This window comes from Sus scrofa, chromosome 14 (genome assembly GCF_000003025.6).
Source record: "Sus scrofa isolate TJ Tabasco breed Duroc chromosome 14, Sscrofa11.1, whole genome shotgun sequence".
Lineage (NCBI taxonomy): Eukaryota > Metazoa > Chordata > Mammalia > Artiodactyla > Suidae > Sus > Sus scrofa.
In genome coordinates this window covers 28,923,570-28,950,868 of record NC_010456.5, presented here as the reverse complement: position 1 = coordinate 28,950,868, position 27,299 = coordinate 28,923,570, and the positions used below count along the sequence as shown (strand labels likewise).

At 46.0% G+C, this 27,299-nt stretch overlaps 1 long non-coding RNA gene across 1 annotated transcript; it reads right to left on the bottom strand.

Annotated features, from left to right (window-relative positions):
• On the bottom strand, nt 961–20,356 carry LOC110256597. The gene is made up of 3 exons (XR_002338323.1): nt 20,197–20,356; nt 19,922–19,996; nt 961–1,939 (listed from the first exon to the last, which is right to left on the bottom strand). It is a non-coding gene; the product is annotated as an uncharacterized LOC110256597 (long non-coding RNA).

The following is a 27,299-nucleotide window of genomic DNA, read 5'->3' as shown; positions in this document are numbered from 1 at the left end:
TCCAAGGACATTAACCCATATTAAAGTAGAAGCAGGGCGACCAATGCAGTTCATCTTTGAACCTTTTGAGTTTGGTTCTCTCCTTCCAGGCTTTGGTCTCTTCCCTTTCCTCCACTTTTGTTTGCTTGTAGTTTGTGTTCAAGTAATCCCCCCATCTGTCACTGATAAGTCATTACATCTTATGGGATATTTGGTTTCAATCTATTTGTTAATCTCCACTAAGTCACTCCTACTGGTGACCAACTTGCCATTATAGCTCCTATCTTAAAAAAAAATTCTTTCTTGATTCCACATCCTCTGCTACTGTTGCCCCACTTCTCTGCATTCCTTTATAGCAAAAATTCCAGAAAGATCCATCTGTAACAGAGCTGTCTAGCTGGGTAACTCCAATAAGCAGCATTCACATCATGGCCCATGTTAAGGGCCCCTCTGAGTTGTGCAGTCCACAACCTGCAGACCTGCACATGGGAGTCTAAGTCTATATCCACTGCTTCCACTGCCTTAACTCCCAGGCTCTTTTGAACCTAATCTAATGAGGCATTTGCTTCAATTACTCTACAAAAACAGCTCTTGTCAAGGTCTCTAGTGACATCCAGATTACCAAAGCCAAAGGTAAATTCTCAGTCCTTACCTTACCCAGTTTAGCAGCATTTGTCAATCACTCCTTCTTCCTAAAATGCTTTCTTTCCCTGGCTTCTGGGACTCCATTCTCTGGGTTTCCTTCCCACTGCACTAGTTACAACTTTTCAGCCTCATTGTCTTTCTCAAACACACCTATTTTGTTTATTGCTAAATGAGTGAATGAGTGCATAGCAGATTGTATCTAAAGGAACTAATGTCAAACAGTGGAATTTCAGGCATCCTGATAGCAGTACTAATATAATGGGGTAGGATACTAACTTTGAAAACATCACAGAGATGGGGAAGCCACAGGAAACAACTTCTTTTCTTCACATAGGTCAGTTCCTGTGTCTAGATGCTGTGCTTAAAACACGGGAGATACATGATTCACAAAAGCCAGGATATGGAAACAACCTAACTGTTCCTCAATGGGTGAGTGGCTAGAGAAGATGTGGTGTATATATACCATGGAATATTATTCAGACATGAGAAAGAAAGAAATCCTGTCATTTGTGACCACATGAATGGACCTTGAGGGCATTATACTCAAGTATAATAAGTCAGACAGAGACAAATACTGCATGATCTCACTTATACGTGGAATCATAAAAAGCCAAACACAATGAATTCTACGAATCAGGGTAGAATGGTGGTTATCAGGGGCTAGGCGGTTAGGGGAATTGGGGAGATGTTGGCCAGAGGGCACAAACTCCCAGTTATAAGACAAATAAGTGCTGGGAATCTAACGTATAGCATGGTGATTATAGTTAAAAAGAGTCTGTTTTATACTTGGAGTTGCTAAGACAGTAGGTCTTAAATTATCTCACCAGGAAAAAGAAATCATAATTATGAGATGTGATGGAGGAGCCAGCTAAGGCTATGGCAGTGATCGTTTTGCAATATACAAGTGTATCAAATCTACACATTGTAACCTTGTCATTACATTGCTGCCCCCCATCCCCAGGTAACCCAGAATTGTCTCTCCATCTCAAGATCCTTAACAAAATTGCACCTGCACAGTCTCTTTTGCCACATGAGGTCTGTTGACATTGCCATCTATGGGTTTCAGGACTAGGAGGTGGACATCTTTGGGGCTGAGATACGTCTACCACACTTCTTGAACCTGAATCTTTTACTCCAGTGTCACCTGTTCAGTGAGCCTCGTCCTGACCACCCAGGCTTCCTGCTCTACTTTTTCTTCTAGCAGAGTGTATAATTGACTGATATCTTATGTATCTTACCTGTTTCCCCCAGTAGAATGTCCACTCCAGAAGGGCAGGGATCTTGTTCATTTTCTTCACTGCTTCCTCTCCAGCACCTGGCATACAGAAGGTGCTCAATAAATATCGGTTAAATAAATGATAGAAAATAAATACTGGCCAAAACCTTTTTTCCTCTAAAATAAGCAACTTTTTATTGAAGTATAGTTGATTTACAATGTTGTGTTAGTTTCAATTATACAGCAAAATGATTCAGTTATACACACACAAACACACACATTCTCTTTCAGATTCTTTTCCATTATAGGTTATTGTTATTTTGTCTTCCCTGGATATGTGCCCAGGAGTGGGATTGCTGGAACAGCCAGCCCTTTTTAACTTCAATATGAGCCCCACAAATGGAGAGCTCACTCATAACCATTAAACTTGGTCAGGGGATTGATGCAGTTGACAAGTCCTTTTATTTTATTATTTTATTTTATTTTTATTACTCAAATGAATTTATCACATCTGTAGTTGTATAATGATCATAACAATCCAATTTCACAGGATTTCCATCCCATAACCCAAGCACATCCCCGCACCCCCCAAACTGTCTCCTCCGGAGACCGTAAGTTTTTCAATGTCTGTGAATCAGCATCTGTTCTGCAAAGAAGTTCCGTCTGTCCTTTTTTCAGATTCCACATGTCAGTGAAAGCATTTGATGTTGGTGTGTCATTGTATGGCTGACTTCACTTAGCATGATCATTTCTAGGTCCATCCATGTTGCTAAAAATGCTGGTATTTCGTTCTTTTTAATGGCTGAGTAATATTCCATTGTGTATATATGTACCACACCTTCTGGATCCACTCCTCTGTCGATGGGCATTTAGGTTGTTTCCATGTCTTGGCTATTGCAAATAGTGCTGCAATGAACATCAGAGTAACTGTGTCTTTGCTAGTCATGGATTTCTCTGGATAGATGCCCAGGAGTGGGATTGCTGGATCAAATGGTGGTTCTATTTTGAGTTTTCTGAGGAATCTCCATACTGTTTTCCACAGTGGTTGCACCAATTTACAATCCCACCAACAGTGTGATAGGGTTCCTTTTTCTCCACCCCCTCTCTAGCACTTATTGTTTGGAGACTTTTTGATGATGGCCATTCTGGCTGGTGTAAGGTGGTACCTCAGGGTGGTTTTGATGTGCATTTCTCTAATAATGAGTGATGTTGAACATCTTTTCATGTTTTTTGGCCATCTGTATGTCTTCTTTGGAGAACTGTCTGTTTAGATCTTCTGTCCATTTGTTGATGAGGTTGTTTGTTTTTTTGGTATGGAGCTGCAGAAGTTGTTTATAAATTTTGGAGATGAATCCCTTGTCAGTAGCTTCATTTGCAAAGATTTTCTCCCATTCTGTGGGTTGTCTTTTCATTTTGTTTAGGGTTTCCTTTGCTGTCAGAAACTTTGAAGTTTGGTTAGGTCCCATTTGTTTATTTTTGTTTTTATTGTCATTACTCTAAGAGGTAGATCTGAGAAGATGTTGCTGTCGTTTATGTCAGAGAGTGTTTGGAGTTGACAAGTCCTTTTAGCCCGCTATGTTGAGAGGCTAGAACCTCACACAGGGGCATCCCAGACTGGTACAGAGGAGACACAGAGTGGAGACGCGGTAGCACAGACAACGTAGGCTCAGAGGTGGTAAACGAAGCTGCTATTTATTGAGAGAGACTATGAGAGCAACTTTCCAGTGTTACCCACAAGCACACCTAGCTCAGTCCCCTGACGGATGATTCCAGAAGCAGGTAGCCCTGTGCGGTTCCGGGATGCATGCTACTAGCCTTGGGAGCAGTAGGCTGGGTGGCCCTGAGCAGCTGGCCCCAGGTTCCTGGCTTTCTCTGTTTCTGCTCTTTCTAACCTCCAGCTTGTGGCTTTGGGACCTCTTTCCACTTTTCCAATGATTGTACCAGGAAATTCCTTGTACTCCAGTGATGATGTGCTATTTTCTTTCAAGAGGCATCTGTCAGAAATCTCCGTGCTCCCAGTTTCTGCCATTCCCGGGAGCATTTGGCCATCTTTTAAGATGGAATCTGTTTTATTAGCCTTCATCTTGTTCAGTTGTTTCTTCCAGCCCTGCGCTAGACCTTCAGGGCAGCCTACAAAGGTTTGGCCGGACTTCTAGGGAAAGCGCCTGCTGAGGATAGAATAATACAGTGCCTTGGCCGGCTGGATTCCCAAAAATGTACCCTCTGATAGGGCTTCCCAGCTGCTGGAGAGCAGGCGCTGTGGCTCAGGCTGCAGCCACAGCTGGAAAAAAAGAAGAGAAAAACTGGAGGGCGTGGGGGCAGGTTCAGGGCAGCTTTCCTGTGCAGTTCCAAGAAGCTAGGTTTGGGTGTATCTGAATGAGGTGGTTCATATTCACATCAGGAAAAATAAATCCAATCCCCAAACACCCACAACGAAAAACAATGGAAAGAAATAGTGAACTCTTCTAATGAGAAATCGCAAACATCCTGACAATGAATTTTGCCCCCCCCCCCGCACCCCGCCTCTGTGGTTCATCATTCTGCTGGCTTTTGAATTTTGGGAGCCGTGAGAACTCTCACAGGATTGAGAGGTAGAGCATCCAGGTTCTAGCTCAACTCTGCTTCAAAAATGAGCCATGTGACTTTGAGGAAACTGTTTACCCTTTTTGGAGTCTTATTTCCCTCATCTGTACAATTAAGAGCAAGTAATTACGTTGGCTTTCGAGGTTATGGGGAAACACACATGAGATAATATGTGTTATTATTATTATTGGTGGTGGTGTTATCCTTGTTATGATTGTGGTTCCAGTTTCAGAGATGGGAAATGGGGCTGGCTGGGGAGAGAGCCTCAGAACTCAGTGTCCTGGGTCTTCATTCTAACTTCCAAAATCTTGCTGCTTTCTCCTTTTAAAGTGGCTCATCTACGTTAAATTTAATTTAATACATTTAGGCAGTTGTTTGAAATGTGGGAAAGAATCACCCACAGGGCAGAACCTTCACACCTAAATCCAATAATATCTCCTTTCTAAAAGTTTAACTTCTCAAGCATCACAACCCCTGGCCTAGGGAGCTTCATGTCTTTATAAAGATGCAGTTTTTACATATGGGTTGGGTATCAAGAAAGGATCTAAACTAGGGAGAGGTTTAACATAACGATTTCAGGGTGTTATGGTATATAGCTGGTACTTTTCTTTTTCCAGTGGAGGGGGAGACGGTTTGGCCAGGGAAAAGCGATGTTTCACCACTGGGCAGTCCAGCTGGAATCCGAACCCCTCACTCCCCACATCCCACATCTCCTCCCTTCCTCTGGAGCCTCTCCTAGAAAGACAGTGTCTATCGTTTGGAACTTCCTGCTCTTGGGTAAGACACATAACTACTCTGGAGATGTTTTCTCATCCCTGGAGTGAGAGCAATATAAGCAGTGTTGTGAGGATTAGAAACAACATACAGAAGGACCCACTGTCGTCTCTGAGTGGCAGCCAGCCTCCAGCATGGCCCCAGGGACCCTGGTCTCCTCATATTCTCCCACACTGAATAAGGCCGGGCTGTGTAACCAATGCAGAAATGGCAACGTGCGACTTCCAAAGCCAGGTCACAAAAGACAAGGCGTTTTTCATCTTGTTCTCTCTTGGATCATGTTCTCTGGGAAAACCAACTGCCACATCAGGAGGACACTCAAGCATCTCTGGGGGCAGGTCTAGATGGCGAGGAGCTGGGGCCTCCTGCCAACAGCCAGCACTATTTTGCCAGAACCATGAAGGCACCAAGTTGAAAATGGACCCTCCAGCCCCTGTCAAACCTTCAGATGACCATGCCCTGGCCAACATCTTGACTGTACTCACACGAGAGACCCTGGGCTAGGACCCCAGTTAAGCCACTCCCAAATTCCTGACCCTCCCAAACTGGGTGAGACAAGTACTGAATGTTGTTTTAACCTACTAAATTATGGGGTAATTTGTTACACAGTAAGAGGTAACTAATATGCCCTGGCACATGGAATCACAGATCTGTGTTTATATAATAAGTGAACGGTAATACCAACTGTTTATTGAGTTTCCATTATGTGCCTTGCATTGCATTTGAGGCTCTAGAAATGGACTATACATACATCGCCCCTTCTCTTAAGGGGTGTTTAGATTAGTAAAGTAAATGTTAATGGGCTACAGGGTGGCCACAGGTCTCAGGTATTGAAACCTGTCCACTGGAAATATTGGCAAAGGAAAGTCCTCTGAAAATCCCAAATACAGGAACTATAATACCCTTATTTATTTTAATGTCCTTATGCTCTGGCAGTGTGTCTGCTTCTCTTACATTAGAAAGTTAAGAACAGAATTTCCTTTTACTAAGCACATGCTGAAATCCTGCCATCTGACCAGCACAACGCCCACTCACAGTAGGTGTTCAGGTGTTCATTAGAGCCATTGAGGCTGGTTTAAAAGATGTGCCTGGAATTCCCACTGTGGTGCAAAAATTAAAAAAAAAAAAGAAAGAAAGAAAGAAAGAAAGAAAAGATGTACCTGAGTTTGAATTGCAAATGAGAGGTGTGCTTAAGCATATGTGTGGGTATAAGCTATGTCACCACTAGGTGGTGCCCTGGAGGTCTTGGTTTCCTCTTGGGGCCATTGCCATCTTGAGCGGCTCTCTGGGTGCAGACTGGATTGGGCTAGTTTGGGGGGGCTTGGGGGAGTGTCTCCACATCAATGTCCCTGGAGTTGGCTTTGCTGGCTTCTGGAGGTTCTACTTCTAGAGGTTTCAATAATAATAACAATAACAACCCAGCCAGAACACAGCCCCCTGTAGACCAGACACTAATATGTATACATAGTATCTACTACATATTATGTAACATATGTATAATATAGTACAGTTGACCCTTGAACAACATGGGTTTGAACTGCATAGATTTCTTTCAATGGTACGTACTGCAGTTCTACATGGGTCTGTGGTTGTTTAAATAGGAGGTTGTAGAATGGTGGATATGAGGGCCAGACATAAGTTATATGCGAATTTCCAACTGCACGGAGGGCCCGGCGCCCCAACCCCTGTGTTGTTCAACATATCTAATATGTGATATTTAGCATAATATACTATATAGTTATATGTAGTAGAAAAACTGTGTGTAATTTTATATATACTATATATACTATGTAATAGCCTATACAATATGTAATTACTGGACCATATAGAATTTTTATGATGTTCAGTTTTCCCACATAATGTTATTAAGGCTTATTCATGTCCTTAGATATTCTTTGGAAACTTGATTTTAATTGCTATATAACTTTCGAACACATGAACGTAACACACCTTATTCGTTTACTCTCCTTCTGGGAGGTATCAAATTATTTCTCCTTTTTTAACATTACTATGTTTCAGCATAGTTCATCTACATGAACCTTTGCTTATGTCTCTGATTGTTTCCTGAGACCAGATTTCTAGAAATGGAATTATTAGACCCAAAGTGTAAGAATATTTTTAGGGTTTTTGCTGTTACCAGATTTTTTTTTTTTTCTGTCAGAGAGGCCAAATTATAGCCCCACCAGTCTGAGTACCCATTTTTCTTCATCCTCCCTGACACTATTTTTTAAAAATTATTATTTATTTATTTTTCTCAGTTTGGCAAACTTTTAAAAAATATTGTTTTACTTGTATGTGTTTTCATATCTTTAATTATACAGGTGAACCTTTTTCATACAACTACTAAACATGTGCTCCCCTTCTACAAATGTCTCTTGTTCTCTGTTACAGTGATTGCCTGTTTTCTTGTTTGTTTTTAAGAACTTTTTATATACAAAGGATATGGATCATTGATCCATCATCAGTGTTGCAAATATTCTTCCCCAGTGTGTTTGCTTGTAAATTTTATTTATAACATTATCTGATGTTCAGAGGGTTTACTTTAAGGTAGTCAAATCTATCAATCTCAAGATTTCTTTCACTGTTTGGTGCTTAAAAACTCTATCCCATCCAGAAATCAAATAAGTATTTTCCTTGATTTTTTTCCTGCTTGTTTTTGGAACTTTATTATTATTCTTTTGCATTTACTTCTTTCACCCATCTGGATCTTATTTTGGTTTATGATGTTGAGGAGTAAACATTATTTCTTTCCCCAAATAACTAACCAATTGTCCCAGCACCAGTGACTAATTCCTTCTTTCTGTATTGATTTGTAATGCTACATTTATAGTGTATTAAACTTTTATATGAGTGAGATCCTAGTACATATAAAATCTACAGTTTTTGTACTGTTTATTCCTCCAGAGAGATGTTTTTAATATACAGAGTGGTTCATGCCATTTTTCTTCCATGATACTCCCAGCTCACCTCCATCAGGATAAAATCCAGATTGCCTGTCCCCACCCCCCCATCCTCCCTTGCTCTGTAGTTCCACCTTATCAGACCTCATCCTTTTCTCCTCAGAACCCCTGGCCCCACATCCAACCACACCAGTCTCCACTCCACCATCCTTGGTGCAGTCCCTGGGCTTCTGCCCTGGAAATGGCAGCATTGCCCCTGCTCCCCACTTCTGTCTTCCTCCTGTCCATCCTCCACAGGCAGCCACATCCATCTTTTTAGAAACAAGCATCATGTATGCCTCCCCTGCAGAAGATCCCCCTGAACTTATTCCCGAACAGAGCCTGGCACCCCCGGAGTCCCTCACAGGAGAAAGCACGTGGTACTGTCAACGCCACACCCACACTGTCACCCCATGAGTGTTTGTGAGTGAATGCAGGGCAGAGACTGAGTTTACTCCAGGGTGCCAGGGGGTCAGATGCCTCAGCTTCAAGCTCAAGAGTCTTCCCCTCCTGGGAGCGCCCCCTCCTCTCTTCCTGAACACGCACTCACACTTCCAGACTCAGCCCTGGCTCTCACCTCTCCAGAAGCTTCCCTGAGGTAACCCCTGCCTGCCCTGTGCCCCTGGGGCCCATGTGAGCCTTGATCTCACAGTCACCTCTGTTCACTGCTTTTGTGTAAGCCCCCCAAAGAGGGTCCTGTGTTTTCTCAGCTATAGAGTGGAGTGTCCCGGCTGTGTGACCCAGGGCAGGTTATTCAACTTCTCTGTGCCGCAGTTGGTAAAAGGACAGGGATAACAGTAATTACTTTGAGGGTTTGTTGTGAGGATTAAATGGATTAATCCCTGCAAAAGACTGAGAACATTGCCTGGGATTGCTAAGGGCTTTGCACACGTGGGGTATTATTATCTTCTTTATGAGTAATTTTCATCTTTCCACAGCCTCAGGGCAGGTACACAGTAAGTAGGTAGTAAATAGGGGGAAAAAGAGGACGGAGGAGGAGAAGCAGGACAGGAGGGAGGCAGATGGGCCATTCCCACCCCCACCCCAGGCTGCACGGGGCCTCCCTTCCCGGGCTGGTCCCTCTTGGCACACTATACTATTGACTCTTGGCACCTTATCCCCTTGTGGGAGGCATCTTCCCCGGGGTATCCTCAGCCTGGCACACGGTGGGCACTCCGTGATGTTTGCTGAATGGGAGCAAAGCCAAGAACAGAAGGGGTCGCTTATGGCTGGTGGTGCATGACTTGGCTCTTCTCTTTTCGAGGGGGACCCAGAGAGCTGATGACAGTAACAGCCAACAGGTTGGAGCCCCCATGGTGAGCCACGCATGCCCTGTTAGTCTCTCCCCTGCTCTATCTGGTCCAGTCCCCACGACAACCCCAGGAGGCAGTTGTAGGCACAGTCCCATTATACAGATGAGGCAACTGAGGCACAGAAAGGTTGACTAACTTGCCCCAAACACAGATGGTCATAGTAGCTGGTGTACGTCTTAATAAATGCTCAATAGCATTCACACTATATGATAGCTCCTAAACATTGGCTCCCATGGGCACGATTTTTTACAAGGTTAAATGTTCTCCAGAGAGATCGTTCATTCATGGGAGAGAGACACCTGGAGATGATAATTTTGTTTTTCCTTTCCAAAGTAAAAGGAACCTCTGGTGATATTCTTTCCAGAGAGAAAAACCCCGGCTCCAATGCCTCTTGTGAGCCAGCTCCCCGTGTGAAAAAAGCATTCTCTTTTCTTTACTTTGCACTTTGCAAATGAGCGATACCCCTTCCTCGCTGCCTAATTCATGCCGGGTTTCCAATTGCCCGGGTTCCGCATTCCAAGCTGTATTTCCTGATACTCATTGCATCCAACGGTGTCTGTCTAGGCCCGGGATTACTAAGAATCCAGAGGCAACCCTGAATTTTTTTCTTCCCTTCCCCCGAAAACCCCACAGTTTCCCACTTGCTTTTGTGGCCCATTCCATTCTAGCTTCCTCTGTATATTTAGGGAGAACCATCTAAAGAAAAGTCTCCCCCCAACACACATCATGGTTGTTCCCTTCTCAGAAAGCATTTGAAATCCACTCCGAATCTCAAGTATGTTTTGAGTTGTGTTCAACTTTTAACGTTCTGTGAAAATTTGGATTTAATTAGTTGCTCTGGCGTTCTGAAAATCGTGTGATACTTTTATTTTTTTGTTTCCTGGACTGAAGCCTTGCCACATTCGTGGAAAAACCAAGGGGGGAATATTTTCTCGTAAGAATGAATGTGAAATGGATTGAAAGGGTTGCCTGAGGGGAGATGACTGATTTCTGGCCTCCAGGCCTGGCCTGCAAGGCAGGGCTCTGTATCTCCACCGGCAAGCCGCTGGTCGATTGGACTGGAAATATTTCTACTTCTGAATGGGACATGTCACCTGATGGGAGCTGGCACTGGCTGTCCCTTTCATGGGTCAGTTTCCTGGGCCGTGGAGACTCAACCAGTGGACATGGGAGAGTATGGTTGAGCTCAACCCATAACACCATGTGTGTGTATTTCCTACTGCATCTGTAATGGCTTGCCACAACTTGGTGGCTTAGAATAACACAAATTTATCTTCCCTGTCTGGAAGTCAGGAGACAGAAATGACGCTAAAACCAAGGGGTCAGCAGCACAGGGTTCCTTCTGGAATCTTCTAAGGGCGAACCCGTCCTTAACTCTTCAGCTTTGAGAGGCTGCCCTTGTTCCTTAGCTCGTGGCCACATCCCTCCAACTTCCACTTCTGTCGTCACCTCTCCTTCTGTGACTCTGGCCCCCTCCTTTCCTCTCATAAAGACCTCTGTGACTCCACTGGGCCCACCCAAATAATCCAGGAGCATCTTCCCACCACAAGATCCTCAACTGCATCCCAGTGGCAAAGTCCCCTTTGCCATGTAAGGTCACATATTCACAGGTTCTGGGGATTAGAGTGTAGACGTCTTTTGGGAGCCACCATTCAGCCTTGCACACCCTGTGCACCACCTGCTGGGGCTGAAACATCCCAGTCACTGCCGTCAGCATCGGGATGTGGGCCTTTCCCTGTCCTGGATTCCAATTCACAGCCTCACGTCTAGGGCATCAGAGCTCTCTGCTGGGTCAGAAGTGATGCTTGAATATATTTCTGAAGCATTTCTGGAGCAAAGACAGGAAGCTGGCTCTATCCAGATCCTGGAGCATTTCCTGGAGAAGGAGGCCCCCTGGGTCTTGTGAGGCTATAAGACCACGAATTGAATCCCAGCTTCGTTGATTCACCCAGAATGGCTTTAAACTTCAGCTTCTCCAAATACACGTCTCGGGTGCAAAGCGCTGTCTCTTGGGGTTCTTGTGTGAATTAATGGAGATGAGTGTGAACATAAGAAAGCACTTTGCATGTGTACCATAACCACAGTATCACTATAAAGAATGATTATAATTGAGATAGGGAAAAATCAGTCTGTATTACTTCATAATGAAACACGGAAATAATCAACCTTTTAGATTCTTGTTAAAAGAACAAAGACAAGCAAACCTCTTTGAGAACCAGTTGCTGAGGAAGGAAAACCCAAGAATTCTCTACTTCTTTTAACCCCTGATGGTGTTGAATGCCTTCGCACAACTATGCTTGTATAGGATAGAATTTCAGTATGTGTGGGGTCAGTTTGAAAACTGGTGTGGAAAGTTGGGTGGAGAATTTCCACTTGGCTCAGTGTGGCAGGTGTGATGTTTCAACTCCAGACAGAGATCTGAAGCTCAGTGATTAGATTTTTTGAACTGCCTACTTTTCTTCTGACTTCTTTCATCTCCTTTCTCCAAAATCCATCCACCTCATTAAACCCAGGTGGCTCAGGGAGAAAGCGTCACTTAGTTCAGACACCCATGCATTCACATCCTACCCCTATTGCTTATTAGCTGTGTGACTTCGAGCCAGTTACTTAACCTCTCTGATCTTCTGAGTTCTAATTTGTAGAAGATGAAAACCGGTGGGAAAGTGCTGATTGGTGCTCCTAGGACATGGAAGGTGACCAGTGAGTGTCCTGTTGGGAGTTATTTCCCTTAATCAGCAGCGTCTCAATAGAGTTGAGTCATGTGATCCAGGGAAGTGAGTTCTGTTAGAAATACTGGGAATGTGTGTTTCTATCCTGGCTTTCATGCTAAATGGAGACATATTCTTGGATAAGCCATAACCTCTCTAGGCTTCAGTTTTTCCATCTGTAAAACGAGCATAAACCTGTCATTCTGACTGTCCTATTCAGCTCAGGCTGCTATAACAAAATCCCACAGACTGGGTGATTTCAACAACAGACATTTGTCTCTCAGTTCTGGAGGCTGGAAGTCCAGCATCAAAGCACTGGCAGATTCTGTGTCTGGTGAGGACCGGTTTCTGGGCTTGTAGACAGCTACTCTCTCACTGTGTGTTCATATAGCCTACACTTGAGGGCAGCGGGGAGAGAGAGCGACAGAGACAGAGATGGATTTCTCTCTTATTCTCTTGTAAGGCCACTAATCACACATGGGGGCCCAACCCTCATCTAACCCTAATAACTTCTCCAAGGCCCTGCCTCCAGATACATCACACTGGGAGTTAGGACTTTAACATACAAATTTTTTTTTTTTTTTTTTTTGTGGGGGAACACAAACATTCAGTTCCTAATGCTCACCTCATAAGGGGCTACAAGAAAACAAGGCAATGACTTTTGGAAAATAGAGTAAAATAAAAAATCCACAGCCGAAAACAAAGAAAAGCATTGGCTTCCTAAAGCAATCTGAATATGCACACATTATAAATTCTCTAAAGACGTTCATTTTTGCTGGAATGGAAATGAGATATGTTGCTTTTCATTGTCAATCAAAATATCCATCATTAGTGATGCACACCCACTGAGCAACCCGAAGCAGGGAGGGGGGCTGCACCAGCCCCTCAGGGCATGTGAAGGGCATCTACAGGCCCTGCCTCAGCCTCTGCAGCCAGGCTCCCTTGGCACAACACTTAGAGCTCCCTTCTGCAGAGATACACGTTCACCAGGGGGCCTGGGCTGGGAGCTTGATTAAGGAGGAGAAAAAGTGTTCAATTGACTGGCTCAGAGGCAGTTTCTCACTTCAGCTGGTCCTAGAGAAGCATGCACCAGAGTGACCAGCTCCCATGAGAAGGTGTACCCCCGGAGGTCACCAGAGTGGACCTGGCCTGATCGGCTGGCCCTGAAAAATCCTCCAGCACGAAACAGGAAAGGGAAAGAGGAAACAAACCCGACCCAGCGATGGGGCCACGCTAAGCCAAGATGGTCCTGGCTGGGGAGGGCGCCACCAAGATGTACGGAACAAACGACAAGCTTGCAGTTGCCGCCAAGCTGTCATGGGTGTGAGCATTCTGTCCTTCTGGTGACTGTGAGAGCCACTCAAGGGACATCCTTGGGATTTTATGCATATGGATTATGGATGGGGTGGGGGGTGGTTTGGGGGCTTCTGTTTGAGTTTTTTTTTTTTTTTTTTTTAAATGGAACAAAAAATGCCACTAGCCTTGCCTGCGAAGCCATCAGAAGTTGGTTATGCTGGCAGGAATGGGATCCCAGAATAGGAACCAGCTGGAGATTCATATGGAGAAAAACAAAGGTCCTGGTGACTTATTTTTTTCTTCTAGTATGTTAGCACAACAAACAAACAAAAGGGGGGAAATGCTTCAATACACTATTGAGAGACAAAAACTAAAAGGCGTGTAGAGTCAAAGGGACCGGTTTGCTTTCTTCGCTCCTGCAGAATTAGAAAGAATTGCAACAGTCATGACAACGAGGAATAACTGGCTCCTGTCCATCCATCTCAAGGGGAAAAGCATAAATAGCGCCATCAGGCAAGATGGCAGGGCCAAGCAGAAAGGCAGTGGGTGGGTTCCATCGTTGCATGGATCACCTCAATGACTTAGGGCTTTTTCTGACCACGGAGAGGGGAGCCACCCCCAGCTGCATTCTAGGGGCTACCAGAGACATTTTACACTCCATTCCTCCCTGGGCACCTCCCTTCCCTGCCCAGTTGGGCACATGAATCCCCAGCAGGGAACCTGGCCCCAGGCAGTAGTAGACGGATGGTGGTCATCGGTTTCTGGGACTTCAAGTTAGAAGAAAGGAAGGGTGAAGACAGGAATAGTGGTGGGAATGCTACCCTTGGGGGCGTGTGGATTTTTTATGCACTCTATCTGGCATTGGAAGGACTTCAGACTGTTTCAAATTATCTATGAATAAATTTCCCTTTGGATCGTCAGGCAACCAGGCAGAAGTGGAAGATGCCTCCTCAGCCAGCAGAGCCCCTCCAGGAAAATCGCTGCCAGACGTGGGGAATTTGGCTCCAGTTTGGGTCTTAACAGCCAAGGCTCGGGCTTAAGGATCTGAAATGAGGGTTCTAATAGCAACCAGGTGGACTGAGAGGGGGACCAAAAAGCCAGAGCCCACCGAAGGCCAGACCTGAGCCGACATCTGATCCAAGGAAAGCACCAGAAAAAAAAAAAATCCTAATATTGGATGAAACCATCCTGCAATAGGAAAGATGGGGAAGCTCACCCCTAAGGAGAAAAACACATATTTAAAAAAGATTTACTGCAGGAAACGGAAGTGAATTGTAGAAAGCCTTTATGTTGGGTTCACAATATAAGCCAAGGCAATGTGATCCTAAAATGAGGTAAACATGAGATGATAAATGTCATTGGATTGTAAGGAAAGGGAGCGGGCAGAGATGAGGCAGAAAGAGTAAAGGAGGCAGGTGTGCCTAGAAAGATCCTGAGGGAACTAAAAATATACCCAAAGAATGGACATTGACACTGGAAGCAGCAGAAAACAGAATAGAAAGAGTAGAACTTTGAATCAGTGATGTGCAGGAATATGGCAGAATCTGGTGGTTGTTGGCCAAGAGCCATACTCTCCACCTCTTCCATGTGAACAGAACCTATATTACCTTCTCTCTCCTGAGCCCTGTGTGCTTTGGGGGGAAGGGGGGCAGGCCCTGGCCCCTCCAAGCCCCAGGAGGTGACTCTTGGTTGGTCTAAGCCAACCACCAGGGTGTCATTCCCCCTCATCAATGATTGTCTTAAGCTTGGTCATGGATGCCCAGCTGGCCAGTGACTCATGAGGTGGCCTCTGTGGGGGACTATTGGGGAGAGTCCCCTTATTCTTACTAAAGAGTCCCATGGGAAGGCCTGCCCCGCTCTTCTGCTGGACAGTCCCTGTTCTGCATGTGATGCCTAGAACTACACCCTCCATCCATCCACCAAAGATGGTGGAGAAGGGAAGGACCTGGTCTGAGCTGCTGTGTCACCGAATTAGCTAATCCTGAAATGGTCTACCTCTGACCTTCTTGTTCAGAGATCACAGAGGCCCTGATTGTTTGAGTCACTGGTAAGGGGATTTCCTATTCCCTGTCACTAAAAACACCTACGTAGGATAAGTTTGGGGCTCTCCCCTAAGCGCCAGGAGGAAAGGATACATGCGGAGAAGGTGAGACGGATGAATGACAGAAAAGTGAGTCAAGTAATGAGTGATGGATGGTCCTGAGGAAGAAACCAGAGCAAAACCCAGAACAACTCAACCAAAGCTGAGAAGAGATCCTGATCTGCAAACTGAAGACGGCGCCCTGCCTTGGGTCAGCGCCTCAGACAGATCCATAAGCAGAAGACAGTGACACACTGGGAAAAGGACAAAGGACACGGACAGAAGCCACAGGAAAATGTTGTTCAGATGGCCCAGGTACTTGTGAAAAGATTCTTGGCCTCCTCTGAAGGAAGAGACAGGTGAATGGGAACCATTAGGTTGGTAGAGACCGGACGTGAGAGAGCATCCTGTGGGCAGGGTGAGGCAGCGGGGATGTTCCTGTGCTGCTGGTGGGAAAGCCAGGGGCTTCACCCACACGGGGGAGGCTGGGTGTTAACATTTGTCAACATGGCCAACGTACGCCTGCCTCCTAGAACTTATCCCACAGAGACATGCATGATGATGGATAAGACTGCACAGGCAACTTATCCCTAAAAGCAGGACATTGGCAACAACCTCAAGTCCATTCGTAAAGGGCTGGTTCCATAAATTACACTCCATTAAAAAGCAGAAAACTTTCTATGTACTGGTGTGGCTAGATTTCCCAGATACGGTGTTATATTTAAAAAGCAGGATGTGGAGTTCCCACTGTGACGCAATGGGATCGGTGGTGTCTTGGGAGCACTGGGATGCAGGTTTGATCCCTGGGCCTAGCACAGTGGGTTAAGGATCTGGTATTGCCACAACTGTGGCTTAGGTTGCAACTGCCACTCAGATCCGATCCCTGGGCCAGGAATTCCATATGCTGTGGGGCAGTCGAAACAGAAAAAAAAAAAAGAAAAAGAAAAAGCGTGATGTGAATAGCATACTGCTATTTATGTAAAAGGTGGAAAAAAAGGAATACACCCACACACACATGCCCCCTCCACATACACGTATTAGTATTTGTTTGTTGTTAGGGATTGAATTGTACCCCCTTCCCATTCATATGTTGAAGCCCTAACCCCCTAAGGTGACTGTATTGGGAGAAACGGTCTTTAAGGAGGTAAATTTAAAGCAGATCATGAGAGTGGGGCCCAAACCATTATGACTGGTATCCTTATAAGAAAAGGAAACCCCCAGGGATGCACATGCCCAAAGGCCATGAGAAGACAGTGAGAAGACAGCTGTCTCCAAGCCAAGGAGAGAGGCCTCAGGAAAAACAAACCCTGCCCATGCCTTAGTCTCAGACGTTAGCCTCCTGAATTGTAAGAGAGTACATTTCTGTTGTTCAAGCCCCCCATTCTGTGACATTTTATTATGGCAACCCTAGAGACTTGTATAAGCACAAAACATCTCTAAAAAAAGTAAAAAGGAGGCGTTCCTGCTGCGACACAGTGGGTTAATAATTGGCTCCTCTCTGTGGCATTGCCAATTCGATCCCTGACCTAGCGCAGTGGGTTACAGATCCAACATTGCTACAGCTGTGGCATAGGTCACAGATGTGGCTCAAATTCGATCCCTGGCCTGGGAAGTTTCCGTACACCGTGGGTGTGGCCAAAAATGGAAAAAAACTTAAAAAAAAAAAAGAAAGAAAGAAAGAAAAGAAGACGTTCCCATTGTGGCTCATCAGAAATGAATCCAACTAGTATCCATGAGGATGCAGGTTTGATCCCTGGCCTTGCTCAGTGGGTTAAGGATCCGTCTTTGCTGTGAGCTATGGTCTAGGTCACAGATGCAGCTTGGACTCCATGTTGCTGTGGCTGTGGTGTAGGCAGGCAGCTATAGCTCCGATTTGACCCCTAGCCTGGGAACTCCATATGTGGCCCTAAAAAGAAAAGAATAAAATAAATAAATAAACTAATAAAGTTTGCCTGTGACGAGGGGAACTGGGTGTCTGGGGATAAAGGCAAGAGAAATACTTTCTCACCATATATCCTTCTTGCTACCTTTCATATTTAAAAAATAAAGATAAATTACCAGTTTTTTTTTTTAAACTACTTAGAACAAAAATATTTTTCTTAATATAATAAAGATGTTTTATCATAAGCATCACAGGTGGCATTATATTAAATGGTGAAGCCATGGAGGCATTCCCATTAAAAATCAGGAGCAAGACAAGAATGCCTGGTAGTGCTGCATTACTGAATGTTCTGGATAAGCCAAATAAGCCAATGCAATAAGACAGGAATATTAGAAAGGGGATCAAGTAAGGGAAAGGAAGACACGTTTATCATTATTTGCAGATGATAGTGTTTATGACTATTATCACTTGGCTATTTGATGGTGCAAGGCACCTTTTATATATTCTTGTGATTTAGGTCCATTTTGAAGATCTTCTGTCATTCATTTAAGCACAGATATTAGGAGGCGAATATAGACAACATTTAAACTTAAGCAGGTCTGAATCTTATTTTTGTGTTCAGTGCAATCATCCTTATTGGGGGTGGGGTTAGACAGTGATTTGAGGAGGTCATATTCATTTAAAGAAGAATGTTGGAGTTAAAGGGTGTACTCACAGGAGGCTGAGCCGTGAGATTAGTGGGAGGAAGCCTTTTCTTGACTGCTTGCCTGTGAATTTCTCCCACCTCTAAGAGGCTTTCAACAAGCTGGAACCTGAGTATTATATGCAAGGTAATTGGCTGTAATTAATTCCACAACCTCGGGTTCCTTATGAGGCCGAGGCTGCCTTGCCAGATGAAAGCAAAACACACTGAGACAAACTTTTCTCTCCACCTAACTCCACTAAGTGGGACTGGAGCCCTTCTGACAGTGGACTCCCACTGCCAGAAACCCATTGACAGGACGCGTAATAAAGTGCCCTGGCCAGGGAAGCCCTGGCCCAGGAAGGGAGTGCTGACGCTACCCCTCACAGTTGCTGTGTCCCTGCTTCCCACGGGCCCAGCTGTGCAAGCCCCACTGGAGCCCAGTTGGCCAAGCCGTTTCACTTCTTTCTTTATTTCGCTCCCAAACAAAGCAGTAACCTGAGGGCTTGGTTCCAGCTACTGATTCTCATGAGCTGGGCATGTGCAGCTGGGAGAGGGTGGGCAGCAGGTGGGGAAGGTAGATGTCTCTTAGAATTGCTCTACTCCTGTATCCCAGCCCTACATGATCAGCCTCAAAATTGCTGACCCCAAAAGATGGCCGTCAAAGTCCCCCCCATAATCCATTTTACTCATTGTAGCCAGAATGATCTTTCAGAAACATCAATTGCATCAACCTCTGTTTAAAATTTACCACTGGCTTTCTTTTGCTTTTAGCATCAAGTCCGAACTCCTCTCTGTGTCTGCCCTTGCCTACCTCTTTAAGTTTATCTTGCATCACTCATTCCAGGCCACTGGCTTTGCTGTTCCATGAATGCAGAATGCTTGTCCCTTCACTTCCTTTTCTCTTTGTCTGGAATTTCTTCCCCTAGGGCTCTAGAGGGCTTGCTCATTCTCATCTGAAAAATCTCAGCTCTGAACCTGCCCTGAGTTCTCTATCCATGGCAGACCTCTCCTCCTCTGTATATAATGTATTGGTTTGCCTGTTTATTTCCTGTCCCCCACCCCACCTCAAGAATGCCCCTCTCAGGAGAGCAGGGCCTTTGTCTTGATCTCCGCTCTACTTGGCACTAAGAAATAAAAAGACATGCCTTCTTATTTTAACTGACTAAGAAAGAAATATATGACCAGATCACCAAAGCCCCATCTCCAGTCTGACCCCTGGGCCTGTCCCTACCCTCAGCCCATATAGGGAACCAGCACCCCACCCCGCACCCCTGCCCAGGGGAGTGCACAAGGGAACCTGTTGTTTTCATTCCTCTCGGCTGCAGCCCTGAATAATGGCTTGCCCAAATTTCTTCTCTGGCCTCTTACCTATTTCCATTGATTAAGGAGGCCAAGATCCCTGGTCGGTAACAGCGTGGTGCTTGCTAATGCAGTGTTTGTGGTGACTTTATGAACAGAACTTCCAGGAATAAAGAGAATAACTATATATTTTTTGTGCCCCCCGCCACTCCCCATTGAATTATAGGTTCTCTGTGAGCCTGAACCGCAGTTTCTTCTGTTTCTGGAAGCACAAGCACAGGGCCCAGTTCAGGGTCCTGTGCCTGTTGGGTGCTTATTAAATGTGTTCCTGACCATGTGGTGGAGCTTTGGATCCCATGGGTGCCCAGGCTCTTGGGCAAACCTGTCGGAGTTGAGAGCTGGAAGCTGCTTGTGGCTTGGCTTCAGGAAGGGGCTGGAATAGTCCCTGTCTGCCAGCAGCCCTTCTCCCTGCAGGGCCCCCTGTTTCCTCCCCGCTAAGAGCAAGATGATTACACAGCATACCTGAGGCTGCTGAGGCTCCCTCGCCTGTTAGGCCACGCGCCTGAATTACTTATTCTTTGCAGTGTTTCCTGTAGGCTGATTTAGAGAAAGATCTTTACTGTTTTGAATCAAATTCCTGTTAAAAGTGTAGCCTCAAGTTTCTTTCCCTGCCCACATTACCCGCCCCCCCCCATCCCGCCCCCAGCCCGGGCCTCTCATTAAACCCTCTTCCCCACCCCCACTGTCTGCCTCATGAGTCCTCTTTTATGGGACTTTCGTGGCACCTCGGGACTTACATTCTCTCTCTTGTTTTTAGTGGGCTGCTGGTGAGGGGGGTGGTGCAGGAGAGGGCAGAGGCCCAGGGAACCCACGGGGCCCATGAACCCAGGGAGTCCCTCCCACTTCTGTTTCTTCCAGCTGGGCATGCCAGGTCAGCTTGTTTACAAGCAGCGGTTGGTTGGCTGCAAACTTCCTTCGTGTGGGAGGGAGTGGGGGTGGGGTGTGTGGGGTGCTTGTTAAAGGCTGGGGGTAGACCTGGAGGCGGTGGAGTTGGGGGAGGAGGGAGGAGGCAGGAAGGCTCGTTCTGGGAGCTGGCGTTTCCATTCACCCTTGACCGGAAGGACCGGTGTGTTCAGCGTGTGTGTGCATAGGTGTGCACAGGTGCGCGTGCGTGTGTGTTCAGTATTACGATTGTGTGTGCACTGTATGAGTGCATCGTGCATGTGTGAATGTATGGTGTGCACTCCTGTGTGTGTTTTCACCTGTGTGTACAGGTGAAACTGACAGTGCTAAAGGCCTGAACCTAGCCAGAACACAGATTGGTACCTGAACCCATGTGCCAGGACTTGAACCAGCCTAAACCCAGATTGGGATCTGAACCCACGGTTTTAAATTAGAATCACTCACCCAGTGTCTGGGCGATTCACTGAGGTTCAGGTTCTTCAAGCCTCCGCACAGAAGGAATTCCACAAAAGACAGTGATAGGCAAGAAATAGATTTGTTAAGATAGGACGCTTGTGAAAGATGCAAGTGGGCAGGCAAGGAGGCTCTGCCCCCAGGACCTGGTGGGCTACAGTTTTATCCTCCAAGAGGAGTGGGGGGTCAGAAAAGACCTCCTCTTCCTTTCTGGGAGTAGTAGCTCCTCCTTGGCATCCGGTAAGGTGTGTATTCAAATCATCAGAGGGGCGGTCCTCAAACTCCTTCCGTAGATCTGAATCTGAATGCAGGCCTCATCCCATCCCCCACCCAATGACGAGGCAATTCTCGCACCTCCACTAGTCAAGCAAATCTGCCTTGTGCTGATGGCTTTTTTGAGCAATTTATTAAGTTACAGTGATCTCCCAACACCCCCTAGATTTCCCTCTCTATCTATGATCCTCTATTGGGACTTCTACAACTACCTGTGCCTCCTCCATCCCTATCACAGGTATGCATGTATGTTTATGTGTGCGTAAGTGTGCACAAATGTGTGTGATTGTTCACTGCATGCCTGCATATGTGCATGTGTGTATGTGGCTGTGTGTTCATGTGTGGCCGCACTGTATGTATGTGTATGTGTATAGGTGTGCAATGCACACATGCATGTGTGTGCCTTCAGTGTGTGTGATTGTGTGCAACGCATGAGCGCATGTGTGGTGTGCACTCCTGTGTGTGTGTACATGCATGCATGCATGTATGTGTGTGTGTATCTGCATGTTGGGTATATTGCCTGGGGAGCAGCCATTTGGAGTGGTGGAAGAGAGGGGTGTGGTGGGCCGGGGCGCTCAGCCACAGAAAAGAAAGTCGATAACCAAAGAATTTTGTTTGGATTCTTACGGGGCAGGGAAAGAAAAGCACCCCTTACTGTGGACTCTACCTTCCTAATTTAAAACAGAAACCAAAGGGTCCAGTTTCATAGCCAGTGGGCTGGGCCAAGATACGGTTTTCCCAGAAACTAAAGTTGTAAAGAAACATAGAATGATCCTCCCCTGTCTTTCCGAGTCTCCAGGCCTGTGGTGTGGTGTGGCCTGTCATTACCTCGCAAAGTCGACCCCGGTGGACAGTTCCTGGCCGCTCAGGCAAACATCAGATCCAGAATGAGCCTCAATGGCCGATCAGCCTTATTTGCTGTGTCTGCTTGTCCAGACCCCATTTAAGAATCTTAGGGGAAGATAAATTGTGAGAGATCGTGGAATTTTGAACATGGACTGGGTATTAGGTGATTAGGGAATTATTGTTAATTAAGTTATGTATGATAGAGGAAATGCAGATGTGTGGAGAATCTTTTTATTTCTTCTCAGAGATACAGGCCACAGTGTTAAGTTGAAGTGCCATATTATTTAACTGTAATTTAATTTGCCCGCACCTTCAGCACATAGAAGTTTCCAGTCTAGGGGCTGAATTGGAGCTGCAGCTGCCAGCCTACACCACAGCCACAGTAATGCGGGATCTGAGCCGCATCTGTGACCCACACCACAGCTCATGGCAACGTTGGATCCTTAACCCACAGAGTGAAGCCAGACATTGAACCCACATCCTCATGGACACTAGTTGGGTTCTTAACCCTCTGAGCCACAATGGGAACTCCTGTAATTTACTTTAAAATGGTTTAGTCAGAGGGAATGAGAGAGATATTGAGAGAGAGAGGGAGAGTGCAAATGTGAACAATTGTTGACTCTGGAGAGTAGATGTATTTCTGTTCTTCTCTCTGCTTGGATATGTTCACAGTAAAAAAATTTTAACGTTTTGGGGGAAAACCACTTAAAAAATAAATCTAACATGTTGTGTGCGTGCGTGCGCACACATACACAAAAGCCCTTTGGAGTTTCCTAAAGCAGATCGCAAGATGGGAGAAGCTTCTGCATCTCCTGGCGCCAATCTGACGTTGAGGCAGGTGGCAGAAGAGTCAGCTTCAGGAACTGGATCGGGCCCATGGGGCCAGCACAGGCAACCGGCACACCTCACTTCCTGATCTCTTCTGCCTAATCATGTTCAAAGGGTCAGGTTGAAGTGAGCTAGGATGCTTGTTGAACTTGAAATTTAACACAGGCTATGGTCTGTTCCATATGTCAAGGAACCATCTTTCCTTAGACTACAGTATTACTCTGCTACAGAAGTTTGCTCTCCCCCAGGAAGCTGGATCCTAGATGGAATCCAAAGGAGGAGGTTGCCTTTGACCAGTCTTGACCTGTCCAACTACAAGCAGACGCTAGCAGAGAACTTTCTGTGGGCCAGGGAGGCAAGCATCATCGCGTTCAACCCCAACTCTATGAGGTTGGTGCCATTATTGCCCCCATTCTACAGATAGGAAAACTGAGGCTCAGAGCATTTACTTAAGTGATGTCTCCTGCACAGGTGGCACTGGCATTCACCTGTGAGATCTGGTCTGTGGGACCTAGAACCAGCCCTCTTTCTGCCAAAAATGGATCACAGCTATTATGGCAGAATCCATGCAGGGTCTATTGCTCAATTGCCATGGAATACTTTTGTCATTTCTATTGGACTTTCCTCTAATGCAGTTACCTTGAGAGCAGGAATAGTATCTTCGCCACAAAGCAGTCTGTGCCTTTGGGGTCGTATCTGCTTTCTTTGGTGCCCCCCACCCCAATACACACCCTGGGCACAGGATAAGGAGTTAAGTCTCCAGCAAGTTTGAGAAACCCCTCTTTTATAAAACACACTTCTCTCACAAAGGCAAATGGTCTCCTTGTTCTTTTGTGACTCTTTCTCATTTTAAGGCTTCCACCCATGGTTATTTCTTTTAATCTGATCTTGCTTATAGAAGTGTTCCAAGGGCATGCATGTCTAATGGAGTAACAGGCACTGAGCACATAAATGTGCTTCTTTGGGGGGGCCCCAACCCCCTCCCAACAGAATGGCACAGGAACTCCCTTACAATCTTGCTGGCTCCCACATGCCCCAGAACATAATACAAGTGCAATAAATACATTTTGATTCATCTCCCAGGACCTAGCTCGATACTTTGCATACTACAGTGGGCTTTCAAAAAATATTTGTTGAAGCAACGCATATTGGTTGAAATGCCTGACGGTAGAAAGAATCATCAAGATGATGTCTCAGACGCCACCCGGGAGACGGCGTGAAAATCTGAGACCATCTGTCGGGCTTCTGGAAGGCCCAGGGAAAAAAAAAGCCATCAATTTTCCCGAAATAGTACAAACAGGATTTCCTGGAGGGAGCCAAGCCGGGGAGCAGCCTGCATTTTGGAAATGGAAAACGCAGCCTGGCTTTCAGTTTGGGGCTGACTGTGTTGATTTCTGATGGCCGCCGTGGAGGTTGTGTGTCCTGTGGTGCTCCTGGTCATTCAGAGATGACCTCTGGGTGGGTGGACACAGGGAAAATGATGGACAGCTCATCCACCTAAAACATCTGAATATCAGTACTGGTACAATTGTCCTTTATGGCAGGCAGCCCGAAGGGGAGCCAGGATCTGCTTGCCTCTGTCTTGGTTCCTCCTCCCTATCCATGGCCACCTGCAGAAATGAGGTTACATAGCTGGGGTTCAAATCAGGCTCCTCCAGCTACCAGATAGGTGACCTCTGCTGAGGTACTCTTTCTGTGACTCAGTTTGGTCATCTATATGATGACAACTAGAGATGCATCTGCCTCATAGGGCTCTTGAGGGAACGAATGGAACTCATAAAAAGAAGGCAGTTAAAATAGTGCCCGCCATACCCCGTGTTGGCTGAACATTGGCTGTTTTTATTTCCATGGCCACCCTGCCTCCTCCCCCTCCCCCGGGTCACTCTGCCCCCACGGTTCTCGGTCCAGCTATGACGTTGCCCTCCACCCGCTTGTCCACCCTGAAGTCTGGGAGTCTGCTAACCACCTGTATCTAAGAGGCCAATGTCTGGTTCCTGGGAGCTACAATAACAAATTAGCATAGACTTGATGGCCTGTAAACAGCAGAAATTTCTTCCCTCCCAGGTCTTGAGGCCAGAAGTCCAAAATCAAGGTGTCTGCAGGGCTGTGCTCCCTCTGAAGACTCAAGAGGAGGGCCCTTTGTTGCCTCTTCTAGCTTCTGATGGCTCTGGGAGTTCCTTGGCCAGGGCTGCATCCCTCCACCCTCTGCCTCCATCTGCATGTGGCCTTCCCCTCCCCCCTCTGTGTCTCTCTTCTCTCCTCTTCTTATAAGGACATTTGTCATTGGCTCTAGGGCCCACCTTCATCCAGGATGATCTTGAGTCCTTAACTTAGTCACATTCGCTAAGACCCTTTTTCCAAAGAAGGTCACATTCATAGCTTCTTGGTGGACACATCTTTTGGGGAGCCACCATTCAACCTCCTATAGCCATCAACTTCCATCTCTGGAATGTCATTGGAACCTCTCACCTCCTTTCCATCCCAGTGGGCCCCAGTTCAGACCTGATCATCTCTGTCGGAGCCTCTCGGAACTCCCCACTGGCATCCTGCCTCTAGTCTCTTTCCTTCCAAGCCATCTTTCACATTGGAAGCTGTGTTTACAATGTGGCAGCCACAAGCCACATGTGACAGTGAGCACTTGAAGTGTGTCTAGTTGGAATGGAATCATGCTGTAAAGTACACATTGGGTTTCATAGACTTAGAATAAAAAAAAAAAAAAGAATGGAAAATACCCAATAGTAATATTTTCTATATCGATCATATATTGAAAGTGATGATGCTATTTTGGATACATTGGGGTAAATAAGATATATTATTAAAATGAATTTCACCTGTTTCGTTTTACCCCTTTTAATGGGATGCCTAGAAAATTTAGAATTACAAAAATGGCTTATCGTATATGTCTATTGGACAGCAGTAGTCTGAAGTGTATCACTCTCTGATTGACTCTCCATTTGTATCAGTTATCTAGACCTGTGTAATAGGCCACTCCTAGAACTTAATGGCTTAAAAGAAATTTCTCATGCTTTTTGGGGTTGGCTCAGAGATTCCCTGTTGGTTTCATTTGGGTTCACTCAAGTGCATTCAGCTGGACAATCTCCTGGGCTGGAAGGTCCAAGATGGCCTCATGCATGGATCTCCCAGGTAGCTGGCCCTGGCCTTGGGTCTCCATCGCGTGGCCTCCCACCTTCCACTTGGCTAAATTGGCTTCCTTGCATGGCTGAGTTCCGAGAAGCCAGGAAGCTGCAAAGACTCTTAAGGCCTAGGCTCCAATATGGCGTCCCTTCTGTCCCATCCTGTTGGTCAAAGCAAGTCACATGTCCAGCCTAGATTCAAGAGGGTGAAGAAGTAGACCCTCTGCAGGGGAGGAGGGACAAAGTCACATTGCAAACATTGCAAAGGGGCATGCATACTGGGAGGGAGAGAATCCATGGCCACTGAATAATTACTGCCTGGCCCTTGGTACCTCTCTCCGCATGGGATCCAGCCCATGCTCCCTGCATGCCACTCACCCTCTTTGTAATCTAGACAAGAATCCCTAGCTTGGGCCACCTTCAGCCAGCATCTATCCTGGCCTCTCTCTACCAGAACCTCAGAGGGTCATCTGGTCAACTCTGCTCACTGATATTTGCTGAATGTGAGAGCCAATTGCTTTGAGAGGCTTGCTGGAGAACAAGGGTAGAAGTGTCTCTCTCCATGGCTCCTGAACCCCCTCCACCCACCCGTCCATGCAGAGTCCAAAGGGTCCAACGTCCTGTCCCCATGATTCAGGTACATTCATGGACGATTATCTTTGAATTGCTTTACCCACACAAACGCACAACACGCCCTACGCAGGACAGCCCTGGCTCTTTCAGGGAGACACGGAAGATGTTTGACAAATGCCCACATTTGCAAAGTTTCAGACAACAGTCCCTTCAACATTTGCTCCAGAATAAACACTGCAGTGGACTGGGTTTTCTCAGACTGAGCGAAGCTGAAGAGACTTTTCTGTTTGTTGCTTTTGAGTTGGCTGCGGGCTATAAAGAAACACAAAGGGTCCAAAGTTCTTTCCCTGGGATTGAGGCACATTCGTGGGGCTTTTTCCCCTTCAGGTTGCTTTATCAACATGCCCCAGGCACAGTTCTTACTTTATTTTCTCAGGTGTCATGTAAACCCATCAGACTTCTAATAAGAAGGAAACTGGCAGCCTTGCCTTATAAAAAAGCACCCCCAGCCCACCTTCACATACAGGGCTTTTCATAAGAGCATGAAGGTTGTTGATGCAGCATCCAGACAGACCAGCCGGCGAATACTTCCAACCTCAGGATGCTCAAAAAAAAAAAAAAAAAAAAAAAAAATCACTTCTTTTTCTTGGATCAAGTGGTCTGGGCAAAGGAGGGGCTGAGGTGAGCTTTCAAGATTATAAGAATAAGCTGGCAGGATGTGGTCGTTTATTCTTGCAGGCAAGAGGACACACAGGAGAAGTGTGATGGTGTAGAAGGGGCAAGAGGAGGAGGAGGTGTGAAATCTGAGGCTGGGTGTCAGAGAGGGAGGA